The sequence below is a fragment of the Gorilla gorilla genome, chromosome 9, assembly GCF_029281585.2.
Source record: "Gorilla gorilla gorilla isolate KB3781 chromosome 9, NHGRI_mGorGor1-v2.1_pri, whole genome shotgun sequence".
Lineage (NCBI taxonomy): Eukaryota > Metazoa > Chordata > Mammalia > Primates > Hominidae > Gorilla > Gorilla gorilla.
Window position 1 is genome coordinate 53581747 of NC_073233.2, and position 9434 is coordinate 53591180.

At 48.2% G+C, this 9434-nt stretch overlaps 1 pseudogene; it reads right to left on the reverse strand.

Moving 5' to 3' along the window:
- Positions 1-276: 276 nt before the first annotated feature.
- Positions 277-673, reverse strand: LOC101125142 (small ribosomal subunit protein uS10-like; annotated as a pseudogene).
- Between the last annotated feature and the right edge of the window lie 8761 nt (positions 674-9434).

Genomic DNA, 9434 nt, shown 5'->3' on the forward strand with positions numbered 1-9434 from the left:
GGCTGGGAGTTCAAGACCAGCCTGACCAACATGGAGAAACCCCATCTCTACTAAAAATACAAAATTAGCCGGGCGTGGTGGCTCATGCCTGTAATCCCAGCTACTCAGGAGGCTGAGGCAGAAGAATTGCTTGAACCTGGGAGGCGGAGGTTGTAGTGAGCTGGGATTGCTCCATTGCACTCCAGCCTGGGCAACAAGAGCGAAACTCCGTCTCAAAAAAAAAAAAGAGAAAACATAAACTTTTAATTTAAAAAAATTGTTTTTAACAACTGGTAATCAATTTATTAAAATTGTTGACTTAAGCATCTGCAATGGTGACTTCCACCTCAACTCCTGGCTCAATACTGATGGAAGTAATCTGCTTAACAATCTCAGAAGGACTGTGCAAGTCAATGAGTCGCTGGTGGATTCTCATCTGGAAACGATCCCATGTCTTAGAACCTTCACCACAAGGGGTTTTTCTTGTAGTGATTCTCAAAGTCTTGGTAAGCATTCGAACTGGTCCTTTCACTTTGAGATTCTTTTCCTTTGCGCCTCTGATCAAGTCAGCACACACCTTTTCTGGGGATTTTATGTTGCGGCTTGTTAGGGTGATTCGAATTCAGTGAATCGCCACTTCCAGCTCCACGGGTGTTTTTCCGGTATCCTTAAAAGCCATGGCTGCTGCGTGGCTTCCTGACCGACTTGTTCCTCAGCGAGAGTGAACAGCAGTGAGTCAGGAGCAGGAGCGTGCGGACGAGAGACCCACAGCACCTACGACCGAGTCTTCCTCCAATTTAAATTTTGAAATTAGGCCAGGCGTGGTGGCTCATGCTTGTAATCCCAGCACTTTGGGAGGCCGAGGCAGGAGGACCACTTTAGGCCAGGAGTTCGAGACCAGCCTGGCCAAGATGGTGAAACCACGTCTCTACTAAAAATACAAAAATTAGCCTGACATGGTGGTATGCACCTATAGTCCCAGCTACTCAGGGCAGGGCTGAGGCAGGCGAATTGCTTGAACTCAGGAGGCAGAGGTTATAGTGAGCCAAGATTGTACCACTGCAGTCCAGCCTGGATGACAGAGCGAGACTCTATGTCAAAAAAAAAAAAAAAAAAAAAAAAAAATTAGCTGAGTGTTGTGGCACATACCTGTAGTGCCAGCTACTGAGGAGGCTGAGGTCACCGGAGCCTGAGAGGTCAAGGCTGCATTGAGCCGTGACTGGGCCACTGCACTCCAGCCTGGGCAACAGAGTGGGATCCTGTCACAAAAAAAAAAAAAAAAAAAAAAAAAAAAAATTAACAACTACATGTGAGTAGTGGCTACTGTATTGGACTGTGCAGGTCTCGAATCTCTAGAATAATGAGGTCATGATGGGGTGGAGGTATCAGAGGCATTTGAACCAGAGAGACTCCAGCTTGAATAGGGGCTGGGTAAAATAAGGCTCAGACCTACTGGGCTGCATTCCAAGGAGGTTAGGCATGCTGAGTCCAGCTGATAAAAGGATGCGATAAAGAAGCTGGCCAAAACCTACCAAAACCAATATGGCAATGTGACCTCTGGTCGTCCTCACTACTCATTATACGCTAAATCTAATATATTAGCATGCTAAAAGACACTACTACCAGTGCCAGGACAGTTTACGGATGCCATGGCAATGTCAGAAATTTACTCTATATAGTCCAAAAAGGGGAGAAACCCACAGTTCCGGGAATTGCCCACCCCTTGACCAGAAAGCTCCTGAATAATCCACCCCTTGTTTAGCATATAATCAAAAAATAACTAAGTATTCTTAGGGCCAGGCGCAGTGGCTCACGCCTGTAATCCCAGCACTTTGGGAGGCCGAGGCGGGTGGATCACTTGAGGTCAGGAGATCAAGACCATCCTGGCTAACATGGGGAAACCCCGTCTCTACTAAAAATACAAAAAATTAGCCAGGCGAGGTGGCGGGCGCCTGTAGTCCCAGCTACTCGGGAGGCTGAGGCAGGAGAATGGGGTGAACCCAGGAGGTGGAGCTTGCAGTGAGCCGAGATAGCGCCACTGCAGTCCAGCCTGGGCGAAAGAGCAAGACTCCGTCTCAAAAAAAAAAAAAAAAAGGTATTCTTACGTAAGCAGCCCTTGCTGCTGCTCTGCCTGTGGAGTAGCTTTTTTTTTTTTTGAGACAGTCTTATTCTGTCACCCAGGCTGGAGTGCAGTGGTGCGATCTCAGCTCACTGCAACCTCTGCCTTCTGGGTTCAAGCGATCCTCCTGCCTCAGCCACCAAAGCAGTTGAGATTACAGGTGTGCACCACCATGCCTGGCTAATTTTTGTATTTTTGTAGAGACGGGTTATTGCCATGCTGGCCAGGCTGGTCTCAAACTCCTGACCTCAGGTGACCCACTTGCCTCAGCCTCCCAAAGTGCTGAGATTACAGGCATAAGCCACCGTTCCTGGCCAGAGTAGCCATGCTTTATTCCTTTGCTTTCTTAATAAACTTGCTCTCACTTTATTCTATGGATTTGCCTCAAATTCTTTCTTTCACCAGACCCAAGAACCCTCTCCTGGGGTCTGGATCAGGACACCTTTCTGGTAACAGAAGCAGATGGAAGATGAAGCTGGAAAGATAGGTTGGGATTGGATGGTGAAGATTTGCAAAGTGGGCTAGGGAATTTGGACGCTACCCTATAGGCAGTGGGAAGTGTCCATGAGAGTAGGTAGATCAGATTTCCCCTTTTATTTTATTTATTTATTTTTTTGAGACAGAGTCTCGCTCTGTCGCCCAGGCTGGAGTGCAGTGGTGCAATCTCGGCTCACTGTAACCTCCGCCTCCCGGGTTCAAGCAATTCTCCTGCCTCAGCCTCCCGAGTAGCTGGGATTACAGATGCCTGCTACCATGGCTAATTTTTGTATTTTTAGTAGAGACGGGGTTTCATCATCTTGGCCAGGCTGGTCTTGAACTCCTGACCTCGTGATCCACCTGCCTTGGCCTCCCAAAGTGCTGGGATTACAGTCATGAGCCACCGCGCCCAGCCAGATTTCCCCTTTTTAATGATAACTCTGGCCACCCTGCAGAGAGTAGATCAGAGCCGGCTGAGTGCTGCAGGCAGGGCTATCTCCTCTGAAGGCTGCTTTGTGAGTTGCCCTCCGTGGCCTCTGGACATTGCCCCTGGATTCCTGACAGGCCGCTGAGTAAAGTATTCTAATTTCACAGCTATGTTTTTCAGAGCTCATGCAGTCCCGTGTAAAGACTGGTCCCAGTTATCGAGAGCGGTTAACCTCAGTGGGGCAGGCTGTTTGTAGGTTACCAAGGCAGACCGATGGCACTCGGGTGAAAATGAATCGCAGGTTTCAACAGTGCAGCCTATAGAGAAAGTTTCTCCAGGGTCAGGAAGTTACCCTATTAAAAAAAAAAAAATGAAGTTACCCTATATAGTCTAAAAAGGGGAGGAACCGGTAGTTCCGGGAATCCGCCATTGCCCCAGGCAGATTCTTTAGCTGGTCCCCGCCTCAGCAGGAGACGCCCCAGGAGTTGCCATTGTGTACTCCGGGTTTCAGCTCTGTTGGCCGGGAGGCTCCAGCTCCAGAAGCCTACCCTGGTGCACTTGGGCACCCATTGTGTGACCAACACCAGGCTGGGTGCTCAGTCCTTAATTCAAAGAAAGCAGGCCAGGTGCGGTGGCTCACGCCTGTAATCCAAGCATTTTGGGAGGCCAAGGAGGGTGGATCACTTGAAGTCAAGAGTTCAAGACCAGCCTGACCAACATGGTGAAACCCTGTCTCTACTAAAAATACAAAAATTAACCAGGCGTAGTGGCGCACGCCTGTAGTCCCTGCTACTCGGGAGACTGAGGCAGGAGAATTGATTGAACCGGGGAGGCAGAGGTTGCAGTGAGCTGAGATGGCGCCACTACACTCCAGCCTGGGTGACAGAGCGAGACTCCGTCTCAAGACAAAAAAATAAAGCAGACAAGATGCCAACTTCATGGAATTTTCCACTGAAATCAAATAAAGGTCCAAAAACATCATTACCAATTGTCATGAGTGTTTGAAGGAAAAAAAAAAGGGACAGTGTGCTGGAAGAGGATAGTGGGAGTGTGGCTTCAGGGAGTTTAAACCTCCACCCAAAAAGACCCAGAAGACAAATGGAAGTTAAGAAGGTGAAGAGGGGACCTAGGGAACGGCATTCCAGGCGGAACAACTGAAGACTGATGTATGAAAAGGTCCTTACATGAGAACTTGACCTTCCGGGTCAGAAGGGTGGAGTGGGCAGGGCACGGTGAATGAGCGGGTGAGAGGCCTAGAATGAGGTGGGAGAGGCAGGCAGCACCCGGACACTACCAGGCTTTGTGAGTTCTGCTCTGAGTGCAAGAGGGGGCCCTTGGAGGGATTTAAGCAGAGGAGGGAACTGAATGGCCTTTTTGGATGTTGCATGAGGAATGGATTAGAGCAAGGAATTAGCAAACCATGGCCTATATGGCCCACAGCTAAGAGTGGTTTTTACTTTTTTCTTTTTTTTTTTTTTACTTTTATTTATTATTATTATTATTATTTTATTATACTTTAAGTTTTTAAGTTCTAGGGTACATGTGCACAACGTGCAGGTTTGTTACATATGTATATATGTGCCATGTTGGTGTGCTGCACCCTTTCTTTTTTTTCTACAGAGACAAGGTCTCCCTGTGTTCCTCAGGCTGGTCTTGAACTCCTGGGCTCAAGTGATCCTCCTGCCTTGGCTCCCCAAAGTGTTGGGATTTCAGGCGTGAGCCATGGCACTGGGCCGGTTTTTACCATTTTAAATTGATGAAAAAAATAATAAAAAGAAGACTATTTTGTGACGCACAAAGGTTATAGGAAATTCAAATTTCGGCATCTACAAATAAAGTTGGATTGGAACACAGCCACACTCATTTATTTATAAATTGCATTTGGCTGTTTTCACATCACAATGGTAGAGTTAGTACCGTAGTTGCAACAGAAATCATATGGCTCAGACAGCCTAAAATATTTACTATCTGCCCCTTACACAAAAACTGGCCTGACGCATGGATTAGAAAGAGAGAAAAAGCAGGGAAATCCAATTAAGAAGTACCTGCGGTAGATGGTACAGGGGTCAGATGACCACATAAGATGAACAGGGTGGCTTGTTCCAGGGTGGTAGCCATAGAGGTATGAGATATGCATGGGGCCGGGCAAGGTGGCTCACGCCTGTAATCTCAGCATTTTGGGAGGCCAAGGAGGGCGGATCACCTGAGGTCAGGAGTTTGACACCAGCCTGACCAACATGGTGAAACCCCGTCTGTACTAAAAATAAAAAAATTAGCCTGTAATCCCAACACTTTGGGAGGCCGAGGCGGCTGGATCACCTGAGGTCGGGTTTGTAATCCCAGCTACTCATGAGGCTGAGGCAGGAGAATCACTTGAACCGGGGAGGCGGAGGTTGCAGTGAGCTGAGATTGCACCGTTGCACACCAGCCTGGGCGACAAAGCAAGACTCCGTCTCAAAAAACAAACAAACAAACAAAAAAAAAAAATCATCACTCATGTCAGAACACAGGCAAAAATATGAACATGGTCCAAAACACAAAAATGACCAAATATCTCCCTATTTTAGCCAATGTGATTCACTGCAGCTGCTTTGCCAATCACAACTTTAGTTTTGCTTCTTTCCTCCCACCTTATAGATAACATTAATTAAGGTACAGGATGCGGGAGGACAAAAAAACTTCCTTTTACCCTTTTAGGTTCTGTAGCTGAGCGTAAGAATTAAACTGGCTGGGCCAGGCACGGTGGCTCATGCTTGTAATCCCAGCACTTTGGGAGGCTGAGGCGGATGGATCACCTGAGGTCAGGAATTCGAGACCAGCCTGGCCAACATCGTGAAACCCCGTCTCTACTAAAAAAAAAAAAAATACAAAAATTAGCCAGGCGTGGTGGGGCGTGCCTGTAATTCCAGCTACTTGGGAGGTGGAGACAGGAGAATTGCTTGAACCCAGGAGGCAGAGGTTGCAGAGAGCCGAGATTGCACCACTGCACTCCAGCCTGGGTGACAGAGTGAGACTCCGTCTCAAAAAAAAAAAAAAGAATTAAACTGGCCATGTGTGGTGGCTCATACCTGTAATCCCAGCACTTTGGGAGGCTGAGGCGGGAGGCTTGAGCCTAGGAGTTCAAGACTAGCTGGGCAACATAGTGAGATCTTATCTCCACAAAAATAATTTAAAAATTAGCTGATGGTGGCACAAGCCTGTGGTCCCAGATATTTGGGAGGCTGAGGTGGGAGGATGGTTTGAGCCTGGAAGGCTGAGGCAGCAGTGAGCTGACTGTGCCATGGCATTCCAGCCTGGGAGACTGAGACCCTGTCTTAAAAAAAAAAAAAGAAAGAAAAGAGAGAAAAAAAAAAAAACCTGATGTAAGACAGATATACAGAAGAAAGGCATACAAAATTTTTTTTTTTTTAGATGGAGTCTTGCTCTGTCGCCCAGGCTGGAGTGCAGTGGCGTCATATCGGCTCACTGCAACCTCTGCCTCCTGGGTTTGAGCGATTCTCGTGCCTCAGCCTCCTGAGTAGCTGGGACTACAGGAGAGCGTCACCGCGCCGGGCTAATTTTTTGTATTTTTAGTAGAAACTGGGTTTCACTGTGTTGGCCAGGATGGTCTTGATCTCCTGACCTCGTGATCTGCCCGCCTCAGCCTCCCAAACTGCTGGGATTACAAGTGTGAGCCACCATGGCCAACCAGGCATACAAATTTTATTTAATATTTTTGTGTGTACATGGGAGACTTCAGAAAGAAAATGAAGACCCAAAGAAGCTGTTAGGCTCAAAAGCTTATATACCTTTACCTTTTTACACAAAGAACAATCAACTGTGGGCCGGGCACCGTGTCTCACATCTGTAATCCCAGCACTTTGGGAGGCGAGGGGGCAGATCACCTGAGGTCAGGAGTTCAAGACCAGCCTGGCCAACATGGTGAAACCTGGTCTCTACAAAAATACAAAAATTAGCCGGGCATGATGGCATGTGCCTGTAATCCCAGCTACTCGGGAGGCTGAGGCAGGAGACTCGCTTGAACCCGGGAGGCAGAGGTTGCAGTGAGCCAAGATTGTGCCACTGCACTCCAGACTGGGTGACAGAGGGAGACTGTCTCAAAAAAAAAAAAAAAAGAAAGAAGAACAGTCAGTTGTTCACAACTGGGCACAGTGGGGATGTGACAAGACAAAGAGGCTTGAACTAGGGGCAGTAAATTGTGAGACAGTGACTAGGAAATAGATGGAGGAAAGTAATGGAAGATAAGGCTTATTTTAGTAGGTTTGTTTGTACAGATCCATTTGGGCATGGGTTCTCAGTCTCTTCCTGGTTTAGGTAAGGAACCTTTCTTACGGGAAATTTTATGACCTCTTTTAGGTAGAAAGGGAGAGGTCAGAGATCCTTTCCTGTATCTGCTGTTTCTCTTGTGCCTTCAGCCCAATATATAATCAGTATGCTAAAGTGGCATATTTTGGGGTGGCATGCTCTGAGCCACTTCAATAACCAATCTTAAGGGGCAGGCACCATGGCTCATGCCTGTAATCCCAGCACCTTGGGAGGCCGGGGCGGGCGGATCACCTGGGGTCAGGAGTTCGAGACCAGCCTGGCCGACATGGAGAAACCCTGTCTCTACTAAAATTACAAAAATTTAGCTGGGTATGGTGGCGCATGCCTGTAATCCCAGCTACTCGGGAGGCTGAGGCAGGAGAATTGCTTAAACCCAGGAGGCTGATGTTGCAGTGAGCCGAGATCGTGCCACTGCACTCCAGCCTGGGCAACAAGGGCAAAATTCTGTCCCAAAAACAACAACAACAACAAAATTATAGTATTACCCCCACTTCCTGACAGCCTCCAATTTAAAGCAAAGCCCTGTTTCTTCGACTCTTCTCCAAATCACCCAACGCAAGTCAAATCCTATAATAAGTCCTTTCTAACACCCTCTTAGAGAGATGTCCCATCATTCCCCCAGTACACATTCTCCACTGCAAACAGCAATAAACCCAAATTTCAGCTACAGGAGTGTTCCTGGTGGTGGCTGGCTGGGAACAGTGACGTTTATTGGTAGGATAGGAGGCAGCTTGAAGAGATCCTCATATTGAAGATCTTTCAAGAGTCAGAGGGGCTGGCTGGGCACAGTAGCGTGTGCCTGGAGCCCCAGCTACTCAGGAGGATGAGGCAGGAAAATCACTTGAGCCCAGGAGTTTGAGGCCAGCCTAGGCAACATAGTGAGGCCTCTCTTGCCTCTATTTCCTTTAAAAAATGTAAGAGGAGGCCAGGTACAGTGGCTCACGCCTGTAATCCCAGCACTTTGGGAGGCTGAGGCAGGTGAATCACCTGAAGTCAGGAGTTCAAGACCAGAATGGCCAACATGGAAAAACCCTGTCTCTACTAAAAATACAAAAATTAGCCAGGCATGGTGGCACACACCTGTAGTCCCAGCTACTTGGGAGGCTGAGGCAGGAGAATCGCTTAAACCTGGAAGGTGGAGGTTGCAGTGAACCGAGGTCATACCACTGCACTCCACCCTGGATGACAGGGCCAGACTCTGTCTCAAAAAAGGAAAAAAAGGCTGGGCGCAGTGGCTCATGCCTGTAATCCCAGCACTTCTTTGGGAGGCTGAGGCGGGTGGATCACAAGGTCAGGAGATCGAGACCATCCTGGCTAACATTGCAAAACCCCGTCTCTACTAAAAATACAAAAAATTTAGCTGGGCGTAGTGGCATGTGCCTGTAGTCCCAGCTACTTTGGGAGGCTGAGGCAGAAGAATTGCTTGAACCCAGGAGTTGGTGGTTGCAGTGAACCCAGATCGCACCACTGCACTCCAGCCTGGGCGACAGAGTGAGAGTCTGTCTAAAAAAAAAAGGTAAGAGGGGCCAGATAAAGGGGGTGATTGGATGGCAGGCAGAAGAATCATTAATTCTACTGACATTTATTTAAAGTCTACTCTCCTCCTCACTGTTTCAAAGGGAACGCTCAGCCAGGCGTGATGGCTCATGCCTGTAATCCCAGCGCTTTGAGAGGCTGAGGCAGGAGGATCACTGGAGCCAGGAGTTCAAGATTACAGTGAGCTATGATCATGCCACTGCACTCCAGCCTTGGTGACAGAGCCAGACTCCTGTCTTTTTATTTTATTTTTTCCTGCGAGACAAGGTCTCATTCTGTCACCCAGACTGGGATGCAGTGGTGCGATCTCGGCTCACTGCAACCTCCACCTTCCAGGCTCAAGTAATTGTCCCCTGTCAGCCTCCTGAGTAACTGGGACTACAGGCTTGCATATGCCCAGCTAAGTTGTTGTTGTTGTTGTTGTTGTTGTTATTGTCGTAGAGACAGAGTCTCACCAAGTTGCCCAGGCGGGTCTCAAACGCCTGGGCTCAAGCAATCTGCCCCCCTTGGCCTCCCAAAGCGCTAGGATTACAGGTGTGAGCCACTGTGCCCGGCCTAGACGCCTGTCTT